Here is a 20,687-nt window from a genome sequence, read left to right as displayed (position 1 = left end):
GTCTCTGGGATTCTGTGTGCTAGGTAAAACCAGCCACCATCACCTTTGGTTCCCTTTGTAGAAGGCAGGAGGCAGGGAGGGAAAAGTCCTGTATGCTGTGAGATAAAGTATGGTGAACAACAGGAAAGCAGGAGCTCATGGGCTTGTGAGGTTGATGCTGAGATTTAGAAACTTCCCTCATGCCACAGTGTCTCACAGTAATCTGCCTTGAAATTCACCAAAACTAATCCAATTATACCATTGATCTCTTTGCATCTTGCAAACTCTAGGAGACCAATGCTCCAAAGTCATCCCTCCCAAATTGCACACTCATCTCTCAGTAATTCATTTAATCTGACCTCATTTTACAGCATTCCCCTATTCAGTAAACCTTCCAAGGTGTCCCCTGTGTCTTCTGTTGCCTCACCTGCACAATTCCCTCTAGCTTACACTTTCCTCCAAATATTTCTTTTGTAATTGGCTGTAATCCTAGCTGTGCAATCTCTTCTGCACACTGTGGTTTCATTTCAGGCCTCCCAAGTAACATGCTCACATCCTAATACTGGCTGTTTCCCTTTCCACATCCCTAATATCAGAGTCTTTTTCGTTATTCTTGTCAATTCAGACCAGTTTTTCTCCCTCTGTTCTAATCTCTCTAACTTGGAATAACAAGTCCTCTGACCTTGGCACTCACTAGTGTCCTTTTCTCACATATCTAAAGATTATCAGGCTCCTCTAGCTCATTTCTTGAAGAGTTTAGCTCTGGGCTCAGTGTCATTCTCTACAGTATTACTTCTGTCATAAGCATTAAGAATCAACTGTCCATAGACAGACTGTCCAAATCATAGTTTCTTAGTAGCTTGACCTCGTCTCCTTCAAAATCTTTACCCTTCATGCTTTCACAGACAATAGTCCCACATCATACTGTGATGTTTTTGTTTCAAATAACTGAAAACTCTGCAATCTGACTATGACATTTTGAGTTTAATATTTGATTCTAAACTGTTTATTCTTTGATCTAAATTAACACAATTTATTGATGAATTTTTACTTACATTTGTCAATCTCAATTTCTATTCAATGCTAATAGAATATTTTTGCTTACATATTACCAGTAATACATCTGTGTTATCCTCCAACTATTAATTCTCAGTATTAATCTTATTTGAAATTTCATACTACTTGTGCTTATTTATTATTTCCTCATTCTTATTATTTACTATTTACTTTTCTTCTAGGAAGCCAACTTCTCCTGATTTTTTCTGTTCCCTTTATGGCTGTTCCTTCTTGTCTTCTTTGCAAGCACCTCCTCATCTCCTAAACCTCTTAAGTTTGAAGTGCATCAGGCTCCATCCTCACTCCTCACAGTTATCTCATCTTGTTCCAAAGCTTTAACATTGTGTTCACTCTCACTTGTGTCTCTTCCCTAACGCTCTGCTCTGAATTTTGGACTCTCATGCTTAGCTAACATTTTCACTGGGAAATTTAATTGACCTTTTAACCATTATCATATATTCCACACTCAATTCCTCATACATTTTTTTTTCACTTCCAATGTCTTTGTCTTAGACCTCCACAGATGTGGGAAATGATCCTTTCAAGTCACAAGAGCAGAAAGCACAAAGGCTATGATCCTGGATTTTCCATAGCATATCTTGGGATGGTAAAGAAGACTCTATGTCTGGAGCTGAGTTAGCAAATTGGAGCGTGAAAGATGAGAGACAGATTGTCCTGCATCTGGGATGTTATTACTTGAACTGTGGCTTTTGATCTAGGTTGAGATGTATAGTCAGTCATTGGAGAGCTTTAAGCAGAAGAGTAACAAATCCAACTTATTATCAGATGTTCTAGTAAGTATGGACTTGAAAGGTCAGTTACAGAACCTAAACAACCAATTAATTAATTTTTTATAATGAGCCCAGAGACAGATGATAATGTTTTTTATATATATATATATTTTTGTTTTTTAGTTTTCTGCGGACACAACATCTTAGTTTGTATGTGGTGCTGAGGATCGAACCCGGGCCGCACGCATGCTAGACGAGCGCGCTACCGCTTGAGCCACATCCCCAGCCCCCAGATATAATGTTTTTGCAGAGTGTCATAATGGAAGGAGAAGAAGTAGCCTACATCTGGATGTTTGAAGTCATTGATGACAGGATTTTGTTGTTTTTCAAACAACTTTTTCATATTTTTTTCACTGAAATCTTCTCTATGTATATTGTTATTAAACTGAGTAAATGGGCATAATTTAAAATAAATGACTGTCCATTTATAATATTTCTAAAATGTAAGAAGTGGACTGAATTGATTACATGCATAATCCTTAATCCAGAGGCTGAATATAAATCATTAAAAGACCTGGTCTGAGTGGGAACACAATGCAAGGCCTAGAGGAAACACACTTCCTATATTTAAAATATATAAATAAACTCAGAAGCAAAGTTGAACCGGAGTGCAAACATTAAAACAAAGGAGATAGAAGAAAAAAATATCTAAAGAAGAAGTCAGTTCATAAAAGGAATTATACACACATTTAAAAGCATGAAATGTATTAAACTGTATTAACTAGGCAATTGGGGGTCAGTGAAACATCTTAATCAACTTCTTCATTAGAAATTTATTGTATAAAATTGCTCAGGCTCAAAGACCAAAATATTGCAATAGAGAAGGGCCTTAGAGCACAGAAATATATCATCAAGCTTAAATTCTGGTCAAAATAACATAAATAATCTATTGAACATTTTGACTACATTTAACATATTTGTAAACCAATAGCTTAAACAAATTGGACTTAGAAAGCTTGAAGAAGTTTATTGCTTATAATTTTTAGTCTCTAGCAAAAGACTTTGTAAGGATGTAGAACTCTTGATATATATATATTTGAGATTATCAGATTGTGTTTCCTTGTCTTTACCAGAGGAATGATAAAGAGGGAGAATATTTAAATAACAGGAGAGTAAAGTTAGATCCATTATTAGAAAATTTAAAAAATATGTATAGATAGAAAAATGTACCCTGCTAAATCTTACAAATATAACTATATCATTCATAATAAAACTACAATAGTCAAAACAAAAACATTCTATATGCTTAACAAAAATCAGGTTGTTAAATCCTATCATTGGAACCCAGAGTAGAATATTTAGAACATTGGTTTTAAGCATGTGAAGAAAATGGTAAAATTTTTATTTTCCAGGGCGGTGGGGGTAAGGGCTGGGAAAAAAACTATTGAAAGATTCACCAAGGAAGGAATAATTTAGAAATCCTTAATAAAATCTACCTGAGAGCACAAAGTGAAGATGCATAATTGGGACATCCAATGAAATCAAGAGAATTGTTAGCAAAACATTCCCTGGAGCAATGAAGATTCTAAGCTCACAATATGATGGACAGAACACAGCAAGAGTCCACTTTTGTTCCGCAAAACAGGCTGCCAAGGTGCTGAACATAAGCAAGAAGGTTATTTTATCAGTGACATTATCTTACAAAAATCATCAGTGTGCTGTTACATGAGCTGAAAGCCCTTGTAAGCCTTCTTGCTGAATGCAAAGTTTAGCCAATTGAGAGGTTGACATTCATTCAGCAGCATGAAGTAGCTGGTGGATAGATGAGTCAGACCAGTGCCTTCAGCAAATTCCAGCTAACTTCTCAGTTATAATTAGCATTTTGGATCCACTGTCCATGTTTGACTCTGACAGGGGAAAAAAAAAGTCTTTTGTCAGTAGTAAAATGTGTGTGCAAAAATCCTGTCACTCACAAACTGTCTGTATCTGACTCTCAGAGGAACTTCAGGTATTTTCAGGATGTTAATGAATAGGCATCCATATCTGCATCTTGCACCTGAAGTCAGATGTCACAGTCAATGTGCACTGAGTATCATACTATGCTTCCACAGAGTATACAAGACACCTCAATGGCAGCACCCCTGGTCCCTTCAGAAACAATGAGTATCAAAAACCTGTGTTTCTCTAGATGATTCCAAGTCCACTGACTGAGAATTGGATAATTCAGTCATCCCAGTTTTGTATGATGTGTGTTTTAACACTATATAGACATTAACTTAAAATAAAACTTGGGTTATATTGCTAAGCAATGTTCATTGATCATTTTAATTTCATAATTTCCTATAATTTACGCTTCTATGAGATATACACACATAATTTTCTGATGGTTAATTTTATTATTCTAATGCAAAAATCCAAAATAAATTAAAAAAATAATTTTCCTTTTTTTTTCATGAAGCCAAGAATTTGTTACACACAAAATTACTTTGGGGGAAGAGTCTGGGAAGATAGTGGAATAGTAAGCATTTGAAATCTGTCTCCCCACTGAGATAACAGTTGCAGAATACAGTTGGTCTGATGTAACTATTTAAGAACTCTGAGGACTACTGAAGGATTGTATATTAATTGGGGAGAATTTTACTCTTAGCACAATAACACGCCATATCCCCAAACTTTCATCCACATGACAGTGCCAGTATTCTCAGAGCAGTTTGCACAGAGCCTGTACAAGCCATGGTTGACACAAAGGGCCTTATCCTCCAAATACTATCGACCAAATCTGAAAGTTAATTGCTGCTTCCGATCACAGAAGAGCTGCAAAACAATGGGAGACCATTGTTGTTTCACGTCTCCCACCTTTTGTAAGTCTTGCTAGTGTCCAACCAAAAAATACATAAACACACATGGTATATACACATACAATGGAATATTATTCAGCCTTGAAGAGGAAAGGAATTCTGACATACAATACAACATCAATGAACCTTGAGTACATTAAGTGAAATAAAACATTTTAAAAAAAAGATACATTATATGATTCCTCTTCTATGAGGCACTTAGAGTAGTTGAAATTTAGAGTGAATGTCAGAATGTAGAATGTTGTATTGGTTGCTTGGGACTGTGGAAAGGAAGAATGTGGAGTTATTTTTTAATAAGCACACAGTGTTGGTTTTATGAAATTAAAAGTCAGGAAGAAGATGGTGGTAAAATTTGAATAGCGCTAGGCATAATTTAATACTACTGAACTGTATACTTAAAATTATGGAAGATGGTAGATTTTACTTATGTGTATTTTGCCACAGTAAAATAAATTAGAAGAAAAGTAATCTGACAGGTTTACTTTCGTAACAAGCAACAACTTTTATAGAATGGGGAAATAAACTCTTACATATCACACTGATTTGCCTATAGATGGGATATGGCTGTGATGATTAATTTTATGTGTCAACTTGGCAGGAACAATAGCTTCCTGATGTATAGTCAGTATTATTCTGGATGTATCTGAGAGAGTGTTTTGTGGAAGAACTCGAAATTTAAATAAGTGGATTTTGAGTAATTGGATCACACTTAACAGTGTGGGTGGCCCTTTTCAATTATATCAAGGCCTTAATAGAACAAAGAAGGGCATCTCCCATGGAAGAAGAGATTCTTCCCGGAACAGTGATTGGCACAAAATGCAAGACTTCCCTGATTATCCAGCTTGTTGGACTACCCTACAGATTTTTGGGGTGTCGCTCTCTGTCTCCACACACACACACACACACATATTTGGTTCTGTTTCTCTGGAGAACCTATCAGTGAAAAACTACAGTTTCTGTTTTTTATATATAGCTGAATTTGTGAACATTTTTTTTATACAATGCAACCTGAGGGTTCCACATCACTGTGGATTTAAACTAACAATAAAATTCAATTTATTGTTGAAGACTTTGGAATTTGAACTGAATTAAGAAGAAACAGAAATTGAAATAATTATAACATAGAAAACTATCAGGAAAATGGATAAACTTCAAGTATTCTAAATCTTCAATAAATGTGAGGGGAAGGACAAGAAGAATGAGGAAATGTTGACTTACTTTAGAAGTTGTGAAAATTTTAGAACTGTCTCAAATTATGCAAATATTTATCCAGAACACAGTTCCATTTGAATCCATGAGAGTATCTTGGGACTTAAAAATGGGACATGTTGTTTCCTGTACCTTGTATTGAATGTGGAAGCCATTTTTAATAAGATAGAATAATATTGATTCTCACAAAGCTGAACAGGGAATACTGTTATCTAGAAAAAGAGAATATTAGAGATATGCAATAATTACATTTTCATAATGTGAAAGTTTTATAAACTTCTGTTGAGAGATGACTCTTTGTGTATGGATTGTATTTTTAAATAAATGATTAGGTAATATAAACTATTTTCTGTATATATTGATAAGGGTTAATATACCAGGGTAAAGAAATAAATTCTCCTTGAATTAAAACTTAAAAAAAGAAGTGCTAGAAGCTGTAGAATTCAGCAAGGCCTAGAAGATCAACTTGTGCATGGTGCTAACTTAAAAAACTGTGATTCTCAGGTTACACACATCATGTGTTGAAGGTGGTTTGTAGGTACCATTTGCATATGAAAAGAAAGATACAAACAGAGAGAAACAAATGAGACATTCACTAGTTATTGTGTTTTCATTAAATAAATCCATTTTAAATTTGCTATGTAGTTAAGTTTTTTAACATGCTCCTGTTTCAGTTGACAACACAAAGTGTATTTATAACTTCAGTAATTTCATTTTTTATTTTAAAGACTGTAGACAGTATATATCTATTCTTTTCTTAAGAATGTGAAAAAGTTCTCTATTTTTTGCTCTGATATTTTTTTAAGAAATGTAAGACAAAAAATTTAAAAAAAACCCATACAATTAATGAAATGGGATGCTTACAATATGAGAAGAATTTTGTTTTGCTTCATGTTTCTCAAATATGTGATTCATACATAAATAAAAAAAAAATAGAATACAAATGCCTGGTTCAAAAGCTAATGAGAGATGAAATATTTCATGGTTATTTGTGTAATTGCCAAATAAGTCCCTTCAACTTTGATTGCTTTGTTCCTTGCCAAGTTGTTTCTTCTAAATATACATAATCTCTTAGTAAATCATTAAAAGTAAGAAAGAAAAATATGCCCTAGTTTGCAAAATAAAATTAGAAAATTGGTTGAAAGAAAAATTGGGTAAGGATCTAAAATAAAAGTGTTATAAATCTCAATTTTTTTTCCATTATTTTTTTCCATTACTTTCCTTAGAAAAATATGACCGATAACAGGGCCTTATACATAGACTAAAAAAATCTCTGTTCAATTGAATTAAATTGGATTGAATTGAAGAAAACCACTTCTATTTTGTTCCCTTTCAGTTAGGTTTCTATTAAGAGAAAGAACTCCTGCTGGGAGTAACAAACCTTTTTTTTTTTTTTTTTCTATTTACCATTTCTTTTGCTGTTTTTATGTTTTAATATTTAAAAAAATCCTAGATGAAAAAGATGTTGGGTTAAATTTTATACAACTATTCATTTACTCACTCTTTCATTACTATATTTTCAATCAAATAAAATAATTTCTCAAAATCTTCTGCCTTTGAAACTCTCTCAGGTGTTAGTATCATGTATTTTTTCTTTTATGTTAAGCAATTATTTCTGTTTTGTTTTGTTGATGTAATAATTGTGTGGGCCCAGTCAACCACTGTTGAGGCTGAAAGGTCAGGTTTAAAACCCTAAATCCCTAAATGCTGAATGTTTTCTTTGATATAAGGAGGCTGATTCATAGTGGGATAGAGAGAGGGAGCATGGGAGGAATAGACAAACTCTCAATAGAGCAGAGGGGTTGGAGGGGACTGGAGGGGGCATGGGGTCAGAAATGATGGTGGAATCTGATGATCATTATTATCCAAAGTACATGTATGAAGACACAAATTGGTCTGAACAGACTTTGTATACAAGCAGAGATATGAAAAATTGTGCTTTATATGTGCAATAAGAGTTGTAATGCATTCTGCTGTCATTTATAAATTAAAAAAAATAAATAAACAAAATAAAACTCTAAATCCCGACAGCCCAGACATGGGTCACCCACAAAAACATAAGCAACAAATGAACTACTTGCGGTAATTTTTGAAATAAATATTATGGTTTCAGAGTCTTTTTAAAATTGGTTCTTTTTAATTATACATGATAGCAGAATCCACTTGACATAATTACAGTCCCCAGTACCTTTTCTTCCCCTTTCTTCTCATCCACAGCTCCCTTTCCTCTACTGTACTTTCTGCCATTTACCCAGTTTTTTTGTTTTGTTTTGTTTTTTAATTAATTTCTTGTGGATGTACACGATGGTGAGGTTCACTGTGGTGTATTCATATGCACACATAGGAAAGTTATGTCAGATTCATTCCACTGCCTTTCCTTTTCCCATTCCTCTTCTTTTTCTTCATTTCCCTTTGTCTACTTCACTGAACTTCCCCACCTCCACCGTCCCCATTGAAGGTTAGATTGTACATATCAGAGAAAACATTCAACCTTTAGTTTGGGGAGACAGGCTGATTCAGATCCATCCATTTACCAGCAAATGTCATAAGTTATTCTTCATACTATGGAAATAGTTGTTTCATGATATTTCTTAAGGAATCATGACCAGAAAATTGTCTTTCATGTGCTCAGGGCAGACACAATTATTTTTAATCTGGCTGTTGGTTGAATCTACAGATGCAGAACCTAATTGGTACTATTTAATTAATATTTCTATCACTCTCAACTTAGAAACATACACTCTTCAAATATTGCCCTAGGCTTCCTCTCCTCTCATTCTAGAGGAATTGCAATTCAACTGCAGTATGCTAGAACTTCTCCCCTTATTCTTTTCTCATTTTTTTTTACTATATATATATTTTTTTCTGTTCACACAATATTGTAGATATTTTCTTCTGATCTGTATTCCAGTTCAGGAATTTTCTCTTCAACATATATAATCCATTTTGAATCTAACCATTAAATTCTACAATTTCCACTTTTTTTTTTCCTGTTGAAAACCTTAGGCATGTGTTTTATCTCCCTGAGGATGTTAAGCATGTTAACTCAAACATGTATATGACTTGGTTCCAATTGTCATTTTTCCCTTAGGGTTTTCAAAGAGTCATTACTCATTACATGTCTGGTCTTGTCAATACTGAAAGCTGGAAATTACATTTGAAAAAACAAATGAAAGGATGATGTTATGCCTTGGATTTATCAGCAGTGATAACAATCTGATCTTCTAGGTGGACTAGAGTTTCCTAGAAAATTCAATTCAATTTTAACTGCTGAGATTGTTTCACTCTTCTACTATGTTAATACATTTAGTACCCTTTTTTAAATCATGGGGATTTATCAGTTGAGGGTAGACTTAAAGGTTTATTTGCACACCCTAAAGAATGCCAACATTTCTGCTCACTTATAGATAGTAAGAGGTCCCTCGTGAGAAAAATTGAATTGCTGCAAACGTAAGGCTCACTTCGTAAGTTATTCTCAGTGCTTCACCCCACAATTCTTCACTGCTTATTTAGTTTTTATATTAATTTTTTATTTATATATGACAGCAGAATGCATTAAAATTCTTATTACATATATATATAGCACATTTTTTTCATATCTCTAGTTGTATACAAAGTATATTCACACCAATTCATGTCTTTATACATGTACTTTGGATAATAATGGTCATCACATTCCACCATCATTTCTAACCCCATGTCCCCTCCCTTCGCTTCCCACACCTCTGCCCTACCTAGAGTTTGTCTATTCCTCCCAGGATCCCCCTTCCTACCCTATTATGAATCAGATTCCTTATATCAGAGAAAATATTCGGCATTTGGTTTTTGGGATTGGCTAACTTCATTTAGCATTATCTTCTCTAACTCCATCCATTTACCTGCAAATGACATGATTTTATTATCTTTTATTGCTGAGTAAAATTTCATTGTGTATATATGCCACATTTTTTAAAATTCATTCATCTACTGAAGGGCATCTAGGTTGGTTCCACAGTTTAGCTATTGTTAATTTTTCGGCTATAAACATTGATGTGGCTGTGTCCCTGTAGTGTGCTGTTTTTAAGCTCTTTGGATATAGAATGATAAGTGGGATTGCTGGGTCAAATGGTGGTTCCATTCCCGATTTTCCAAGAAATCTCCATACTGCTTGTTTAGTTTTTTGATATGCCTTAAGGTGTGTACACCTTTAATTATAACACACATTTTCCATATGTTATAGTTGTTGTCAATTACAGGATTGGTTTTATTTTTTTTTCCGGGAATTACTAATACTGACACTTCCATGTTTACTTAAACAATATTAAATGTTCACATTTATGGCACATATTTATATAACATCTTGGTGTTTTCAGAATTTAAATTAATAAAACATCCATAAACCTATCAAGTAACAAATTACATAACTGAATAGATTTGCAGGTAAAAATAATACTAAAAATAAAAGCTAATATATTTTGTATATTTGCTTCTCTTGAACACGAAATTATTCACAAAGAATCCCTAGTTATTCTTGTATAACTCATTAGCTATACTTTTAATCTTCTTATTATATAGATGAAAACTTTACCTGAAGATGTGAAACCATCATTTGAGTACAATATTCCCCCCCACTATGGTGTCAAATTAAACTCACAGTTTCTGAAAGCTATGCCATAATCAGATAACAGACACATGTACACACATGTGCACACACAGCACACATACTAAATAGTGAAACAGTGATACAGAGACAGACTAGCTAGCAATTGCACAAGTCTACCTTGATAAGACCCAAACCTGTTTCTCTAAATGATTTACCTTTGGGAAGGGTAAGCTCAAATAATAGTCACCAATTTTTAATTCTCTCTTTTAAAAGTGATACCTTCCTGAGATTTATATACATGAAATATTCCTTCTACCTTCCTTTCTTGACCCTTGGGCTGTACTAATCTCCCTTAAAAAAAATCAGAATATTAGTCTGTTTCGGAAAAAGATATTATTTTTCTTTGCTCCTTGTAGCACACCAGAGGCAAGCTTGCATTTTCAAAAGTAAGTGTACTAACTATATAGGGAGAACAAAGTCAAATAATGTACAAGAGGCATTAAAGACTACACAGGCTTAGGAAAAAAACAGGTTTGTGTTTCTGGAACATTTAAGTAGCTTACCAGGCCAAAAGACTTTTTCTATTCCCCAGGAATGTTACACTCCCGCCTCAGATGGCTGAAGCCACTTTGCAGGCAATTTACCTGACTTCAGGCTCCTCTGCCTCCCAGGTTTTCTCTGTAGGAGGAAAGCCTTCTTTTCTGCAGGGAGCTGGTCAGTTGCCCAACTTGTTCTTTCCATAATAACTGCAAAAAAAAGAAAATATCCCAAACTTGCTGCTGACCTAGGATGCTCCTACTCAGTTCCAGTTTTATTGTGATTGGCAGGCCTGTAGCCTTCATAAAGGGAGCCACATACATACAGTAATAAGAGGATTATTCTCCACCAATTTACAAATGGCAGGTGTGGGGTGGGCTATAACTAGGCAGTTGACTCTGAATCTATATCTCAGCTTCCCAGCTACAGGAGAGTGACATTTTTCCAATTCACTAGCAATAACTAGGTCCTGGAGAACTGATATAACCATATTAATTTCAAGAGAGGCTTATTTATAAGCTTTAATGGCAATTGTAAATTTTAGCTGAGAAAAATAGCCATGTGATCAAAATGACCATGCTGCCACAATTCTCATGAGAAAAATATTCAAAAATCATCACAAAAGTGACAAGTTTTTCACTATGTCTTTGTATTTTCACAATACACACAGTTCGAAGATTGCGATTTTTTCATTCTCAGACCTAATGACTGTTCTTTTAATATTCTGAGACATTCTTTATATAAAACCAGTAATTATGATGCATGGTCAAAGGTATACTATTTCTATTTCTTTTCTAGATAATTAAAAACATTATGAGGTCTCTAATTGTTTTTTTTAGGAATATATATATATATACCTGGTTCTATTTTGTTTTATTTGATTAGGCATATCATACAAAAGAAGTCTAGTGATTCCACTATAATGAACCTATTCCAAGCTGCTGGCTAGTATGAAAGGAGAAGGAAATTTGTCAATTATCCAACTAATTATCTTAGTGCATGGCAGCCAAACCAAATAATCCCAGTCCCCAGTGAACATTCTCAACTGAATTTTCGAGATAACTGCCATGCAGATTCAATAAAATTTTCGAGGATATAAACATCCCTGTATCTGTTTCATTAATTCATTAATGAATATACCTCCAAATTGTTCATACCAGGCTTCTAGAAAAATGATGACAATAAAAAAACATCATAAGAGCTGGCATTTATTGACTGCTTAATATGAGCCAGGCAATGTGATAAGTGATTTCTATGCATTCTCATTTAATTTTACAACCAGCCCATGAAGGCAACAGTGTACCTGGCACAAAATGGAGCCTGCAGTTCCCAAATATCTCTTTAGTTTTATCTGTGTAAACAGCTTAGCACATATATTACTCAAATAAAATTTCCTCTGTGTAATATCTGAGTTCTTTTTGATTCAGTGTTTTCTTTTCTCTCCAAAGCAAATGAATTTCCTTTTAGTCATCTTTCTGGCATTTTTGTGGTTCTCATATCCTTTCCTTTTCTCTGATTGCTATCTTGAGTACAATGCTTGTCCCTCTGTTGAATTATGCTAAGAATTCATGAATTTATATGTGGTACTTAAAATGTTGCATAAAATTTTATTCCTTTATATTTCACGAAAATTGCGATTTCTGTTAACATTTAAGAAATGAAACAACAAGTTATGTGTAATAATGTCTAGTTGGAAGAGACTGTACACCTGATTAGATAAGAGCATGGGGTACAGGGTGGATGGCATGCAAATGCTTACATGTTTGAGTAGTGTGAAATGTCAGCTAGGAATAGATCACTCAAGAGTACAGATTCCCTACAAATTAAGAACAGCTAGGCACAGAGATTCCAGATTTATTAAAATTAATAAATTGCAGATGGATCTTAAATGCCCAAACAAGTCATTAATAGGTCACTTTAAAAAAAAAAAAAAACCTGAGTACACCTTAAGTTACATACCCATTTCAGCCTCTTGGAAAGTGGTTATTTTCAATAAATTTTTTAGTTTAACAGAAAGTTATGAAATACTGGAAAATAAACAGAATTTAAAGTAAGGAAACCTATGATTCAAGTTCTGATTTCAATGAATATTGGCTTTGTGATCTTGGAAAACATATTTGGCCTCTTGAGTTAAATTAAAATAATAAGACATATGTCCTGTGCTTAAAAGCCTTATTTTTTTCTTTTTTCAGGGAAACAGATTTTCTGTTGATATCTTTATGCAAAATATGTTTTCTTCTTCCTTAGGTACTGTATTGCTGGAAATTACATAGAGCTAGATTCTATGCCTTCGGCAGTCACTTGAATATAGGGATTATTATTGTTACTTCATTATATCTCAATATTTATATCATACTCTTATGTTAAACCATGACTAGACAATCTATTTGAGGTTGTTAGTTTGAGTTGAAAAGAGATAGAGGGGATTAAGGCATTTTTCATTCTCGAAATACATTCCAGGAGTATTGAGGAGATCAATTTCTTGTGAAAAGAGAGCAGAACCTTTGAAGATAAGAAAAGATATGCAGAAATTATGGGAGAAAATCTGATTCAAACATAGGGCTAAGATTAATATTGAAGTTACAAGAATATTAATATTATAATTAGTGTGTCCTAAAACATAGCACTCATAAGATTGTGTTTATTAAAAAAGTAAAATTTAAAAAGTAAAATTATCACTTTTGGAGAAAGATTAAAACCTTTGCTCCTTATACGCCTTTTCATTTAAAAAATCTTTAAGGATGTATTTTAAAGAAACTAGATATAAAGCAAAGTGAAAGAAGTCATGTAATCCAATGAGCAGCAGACACCAGCATTCTCAAAGAATGTTCAAATTAACAGATGTTTTATAATCCACTAACAAACAATCAGCCTACATTAAACAGGAGGCCAGTGGTAGCATGTCCTAAAAAATAGAATGTTTTGGATACAGTATTATTATAATAAGTCATAAAATTAAAATATTAAGGAACTGAGGGAGAAAATGTGCACAATTTCTCCCAGCAATTAACAAAATAAAAGACAACCCAAATTTCAGGCAAAACAGCAATAGCAACAGTAGTATAAGACTGATGCAAACTTTTGAATGAAGTTTTACATGGAAGATAAACTCAGTTACTGAAAAGAATATGTGACTTTTTTTTTGAAACATTTACACTTTTTAGGAAAAGACTCAATTTCCTTTTCAGCTACTATGTAACTAGAAAGTATATATATATATATATATATATATATATATATATATATATATATATACATATATGTAAGTTCATATGTGACTAATGTTTAGAACTGAAAGGATGGAGTCTGAACGGGCCATAGGAAATGAACAGGTGTGGGAATACTTAGTTTACAAAGTTTTTACTGATTACTGCTCAATATTCATAGATCTAAGAAATAAAACAAAAACTAAAGATTTTTAAAAATAATTAGTAAAGAACATAAATATCAAGATTGAAAGAAGTCGAGTCTCATTTGGTACTTCCAAATACATTTGACATATTAAATTTAAAATATATGACTACTAAATATAATTAAATAAAGTTAAATTTAAGAAATTTCAGAATACGTAGAATATGCAGGAATATAGAAACAAAATAACTTGGTTAATGATTACTCTTCTAACTTTTGGGTGTGTTTTCTAATGGTTAAAAATATGCATATATTTAGGTCATACAAATTTGTGCTATATAGTGTTTTTTTCCTACATTGAATGTGTATCAGCTTATTTTCCTCCTTTTCTGTTCTGGATTTTCATGTAAATTTAATAACATAGTACTGTCCATGATTGTTTACCCCATCTAAAATTAAACAAAGTTGTCTCTTACATATACTATAGTTTATGCCAGGGCAATCCCACCAATGTAACTGGAATAGAATGGCATGAATTCTTGCCAACATTTAGTGGTCTGAAAGACCACCCTTTTCTTTAAAAAGAAAAAAAAGCACACATGCACATTTTGAAATACTATCTGGCCATGAAGACTTCCACAGTGACTTCAGCTGAACTAAATTAATTTAGATCATTACTAAATACTAATTATAGTGTGGTAAATGATCATGTGTATAAAAGTTAAATATTGTGGAGACACAGGAAAGATATTTATTGCATTGACAGGCAATAAACTTCCCAAGAGGAGGATCATCAGTGTCCTTTTTGAACTCCATGAGATTTGACAAATCTCACTCTTGTTAGATAATATTATTACCATTTATTGTCAGAGATTGTTTCCTGTTCATGGTGCATAAACCTCAGTACTTATATTATGGGTTATGTAACTTGCACTTCTCTTGTAAAGCCCTGTGATGTCAATCTTAGAGGAGATACAAAAGAACTAATTAAAATAACGCAAGTGGCTTCAACATGAGAGTTTTGTAATGAACAAGAAGCTAGAGTTTACAGCTGAGCCGACAAATGCCTAGGTTTTTTACCCATTCCATTATTTTCGAAAGTGTTTAAGTGGTTTAAGTGTTTGGCTTAAAAAAACTGTAAAAATGGAGTAAAACTCTGTAGATATCTGTAGATAGTTTTACAATCAATAAAAAGGTCAGAGGGCCTTTTGTGCTAAACAAGTCTCATCAGGGTAGTTCATTAACACAATTAGATCAAATGCATTCTCCAGTTTCAGCTACCTATTCATTTTAAGGCACTTTCTGCCTTGCTTAATCAAATTTAACTTGAGAGACTTTTCCTGGCTACATAATCAACATGTAAATTAAAATGCATGGGGATAGCTAAAGAAAAAAAAAGTTAATTATTTAATCTGTTTTTTCCCCTCTATGTATTGGGTTGAGAATTTTTAATTAAAAAGAGAAAAGAGAAAAAGTAAACGTATCTTTAACATATGTGCATTTCTCTTGTATAAAGATGTGAGTATAATTAATATTAAAATGACTGACAACGTGTAATATTGAATTTATTGCCCAGTTTTGGTAATAGAGATTTAGACTAATCAAAGGTTGTCATTTTAATTGAAAAACTTAATTGACAGTGATAAACAGAATTTGAAATAGTAGTTCACATCCTCAGTAGTACATACTAATGTCACTTATTTTCAAGACTATAAGATGTCAATATGTTCTCATAAAATATGATAGCTTTAAGTGATATTTTCTTTTATTTCAAAGTGACCATGTATTTTCCAAGCAATTTACTTTTGTGAAAACTAGAAATATTGCTGAGGATTAGAGATGAACCAAGAATCTGTTTGATATTTTATTAATAAATTTCAAGAACAGTTTATTTGGAGTTTAATATGCTATCCTTTGAAGTTTTAATGGAGTAAGCAAATGGTGTAACTGTTGATTCGATTTCTATATACTTTTTATCCATACAACATTATTGTGAATAAGTTTATTTCTACCCTGACTTTTCTGATTTCTCAATATCTTTTGTACTTTTTCAAAATCTCAAAATGTTGAGGTCCAATAAATTTTCGTCGTCTTTGTTTTCCATTTGTCATTGGCATAATTCTGCAACATATGAACTTCATTTTAATCTGAGAAATTCTCAGGCCAACTTACTTTCCTCTTTAATATGACTACTACAATTTAAGTCAATGAAAATTCACTTAATTTTGCTTTCAGTTATTCACTTAGTGATGCATTCAGTTATCTCTCAACCTTAGACATAATGTTGTTAACTTCAAAGATGACAACCATTAAGATATTTTACCAAGCTTTTTAAAAAACAAGACCCATGGCAGTCATTCAGAAAGGGTTTCAGAATTCCTTAGGGATTTGTGCCATACCGGTACTCTTACAAATCAGTTCTCAGAAAACTAGTATCTGTGTAATATATTTATCTACAAAAAGTTTGCTTTTTTATATGCTATATATATTTTGGCAGTGGGAACATTGCAAGTGCTCTTCAATAGTAGCAAATTAGGGCTCCAAGTAACATTAATTCAATGAACATTTTTAAAGCTTCTGTGATTTGCTGTTCTGGGCAAAGAGTACATAAAGATAAATAAAACCTGATTTTGCTTTTAAATAATCTGCAACTAAGAAAGAAACAAAATCAGAATACTATATGGGGGTGCCTTCTGGGATAGTGGAGTCTCAAAAAGCCTCAGAATTTATTTAGAAATCTAATAACATTGGTTACTCAAGGAACATATTAACATAATGACATGCAAATTTTAGGCTATGTTGTTCCTAAAAGATAAAATAATCTAATTGCATAGTTAAAATGCATGCATATTATTATATTTATATACATTTGTGTATGTTTGTATGTATTTTATATGTTTGCTTATATTTAATATAATGAGAACAAATCTCAGTTTTGATATTTTTAAAAGATCATGCTGCACAACCATGTAATTAGATACATATGAAATTCTACAAAAAATTACATGGGATTTATTATGTGATATAGTAAACCATTTATTCTCAGTATCAGTCATATAACATATGATGTTTATTTTCATTATACAGCTAAAAATACAAAAGTACAAATTAAATTATTTAAATTACTTGTGTATGGTTACAAAGCTAATAAATAGGAGAGCCGAGTTTGAAACACGACAGTTTCAACACCCTAGAATAGACTCTGTTATCCCTAATATCTCATCACCCAAGTTGGGATAAATTTTGGAGAATTTTTGAAGTACAAAGAACACAGCTGGAGATAAACTTTAGTAGGGGAGAGAGCAATGATCATGCCTTCAGAGGAAATATCATGTTCAGCAGTTACTCTGCATCAGCACTTTATCAGGCAGTTAATATATGTCTATTTATCTAATTTATAATTATAGTGTGTGTGTATATATGGTGGTGTGTGTATGTATATAATTTTTATTCTATTTGGCATTTGTGTATTTTTTATTTTTCTTTTTTCATTAAAAGAGCTAATGAGATCTAGTTTCATTTTCAAGCAAGTACAAGTATGCATTTAAGTTCTTGCTTGGGACAATCAGTGTCACTAGTTTAAGCCACTTCTTACACACTTATTCAAGAAACCTAGAATTGCAAGGGCTTATAACATTGCAACTTTAACCAGCCCAGATCACATCTAAAAGTGTTAAAGTACAGTTAACTGGCAAAGGAGTAGACTCTGAACACAGGTAGCATAGTTGAGCGCTAATTCTGCTTGCCTAGCATCCATGAATAGAGTATTAACATCTCTGTACCTCAGTTTGCTAATCTAAAAAAAAATAGGGGTGATGATAATGTCTATTACCTTAGAACAGTGGTTCTCGCCTAGTCACGTTTTTTTTTTTTTTTTTTTTTTTTTTTTTTTTTTTTTTTTCTCCAAGAGAAACTTAGCAAAGCCTGGAGATATTTTCAGTCATCATAAATAGGGGGAGGATGCTGCTGGTATTTAGCAGGTAGATGTAACTAAATACCTACAATCATAAGACAGGTCACCACAACAAAAATTCAACTTACCCAAAAGATCAATAGCACGAAGGTTGAGGTACCCTGCTTAGTGTATTGTGAGAATAAATGTACTAATACACAAAACTCCTAGAAAATATCTGGCACAGTAAATTCTCAATAATCTCTACTCTTTTTTGTAGAGGGGAATATTAAGAAACAAGATAGAGATGCAGAGTGGGGAAAAATGGAAGAAAGTCTTATATGACAAACTAGTAACATGAAACTACATCTTTCAGGAGAGGGGCATAACTACTGCTTCAAAAAAAAGAGGTGGTATTTTGGGATATTTTAGAAATTAAGGGTTAGATTATATTAAGGTGAGTTTCTTCGGTGCCTTACATATATATTATCACATTGGACTTATTTGGATATTGCTTGATTATATTTACTTGGGAAATTGTTTTAAGAGTAGGAAATATATTTTTATCATAGGACAACAAAAATACAGACTAAACAGTAAACAGACTCCAATGATAGACTGTTTGGGCAGACTAATGAGCAGTTAGGAAATTGTTCCTGATGGAAGCAAGATACACAGAGAAGTAATGCCATAGGAAGTATTGTGAAATTTCAGATTAACATTGAAGCACTGTGGCTTTTTGGTTGTTATTTGTCATTGTACTTATAAATATTCATGAAATTCTCCAATTATCCATGGAGCTAGCAGGAACCATAAAAAATACTTTGTTTTTGTGGTGATTGACCACATGAGCACAAGTAGAGCCAGCAGGCATTTCTCTATGGGATGCTTGTAGAGCCCATGGGAATAAACATATGTAGATAACATATAGACTGAAAGAAACTTTCCTTTAGTTCATTTTATTTTTAACAATTATTTTTGGTAAAAGAAAGGTGTTGTTAAGTGGTGATCTGGACCTCAACCTTCAAGATCTACTGGTGAAGAGTTAATTGCTGAACTTTTCCAATCATTCAGGAATTGTATAAAAGCCATGGTGTTGTATTATTTACCCAAATAAACAGCATTCTTTAGAAGAAAACAGGCAGTTTTGCTAATGAAAAATGTAAATTCTAGCTTCATGTGTTATTCATGAATGCTCTGATACCACAATTGTTATTTTCAAGTGTTTAGCTACTGTGAAAAGCATCTTCAGCAATGAAGTTGGATGTTGACTGTGAATGTCAGAAATAATGATCTTGCTGCACTGCAATCTTTGTTGAATGAGATCTATTATGTATCATATTTAGAAGGATATTTGCATTGTTGAATGATTTTAAACTAATTATCTAGTACTGCTTATGTTTTATAAAATATAGTAATAAGGATACAGAAAAGTTTACTATTAATGCTGCTAACTCCAATTTTGTACATCATATTTGAGAAATAAACTAAAATTGACACATTCATTAGAATCCATATAAATTGTGATTGGAATGTGGGCACAATATATAAATGTTTTCCTTGTTTTACAAAGAGCTCAATTTAGATTCAAAAGTAACAGCATTTTTTCTTACATTCCTTATTATGATTATGCTATTTTCATATGAAAACTTAGATGTATATAATATGAAATAGCAGGATTCTCTTAGAACAACTTGGCTACACCCTTTCTCTCTCTGCCAGGAAAATTAATTTATTTTAATAATGGTCCATTGAAAATAAGTTTATTAGCTTGATTTAAGCCTTTATAACTGTGTTTAATATACACTTTTTAGCATGAATTTCAAAAATTATTTTCTCCCACCTTTTGTTAATGATAAGCCAATAATATGTCCCCAAATTTTGGGGGGAACATCAAAGATCATTACATATTTGTATTTCTTGGTTATAGAAAAACAATGAAGAAAAAAGTTAAATTTTGAGATATGCTTATTTTGAAAAAGGAAACCGATTTGGGAATGAGGTTTTTTTCTTTTTCTTTTCTTTTACTTTTTTTTTTTTTCATTTCCATAAAGATAATGAGCAGTTATCAGCTGAAGTAAAACTATTGGTATTTAATGGAGGAAAGAGATGTTACGGTGAAATTGGAGATAGAGAAAATTGGAAAATGTGAATGTTTTTACTTATCCAATATAGAATTGTATATTTATGATTATAATAAAAAGAAGGCTTGATACAATGAATGTTTTCTTCATTCTAGGAAATACTCTTTGAGGTGATGAAAGCATCACACATTAGTCCTCTCACACTGGAAGTTCATGTCTTTCAATTCCTTCTGACCATTCAAGAGTTTCATTCTTTAAGAACTCACAGATAAATATATGGCAATCTCACCTCATTCATTTATTCCAATGGGGCACTCCACTGCCAAAGTCTTGGTGCCATGAGGACACTCAAAGTAACCTCAGTGTTGGTACAATCTAGAGAAAGGCAGCATGAGGAGGATTCTACCT

Source organism: Urocitellus parryii, chromosome 10 (genome assembly GCF_045843805.1).
Source record: "Urocitellus parryii isolate mUroPar1 chromosome 10, mUroPar1.hap1, whole genome shotgun sequence".
Taxonomy (NCBI): Eukaryota; Metazoa; Chordata; class Mammalia; order Rodentia; family Sciuridae; genus Urocitellus; species Urocitellus parryii.
Note: the sequence above shows the minus strand (reverse complement) of the source record.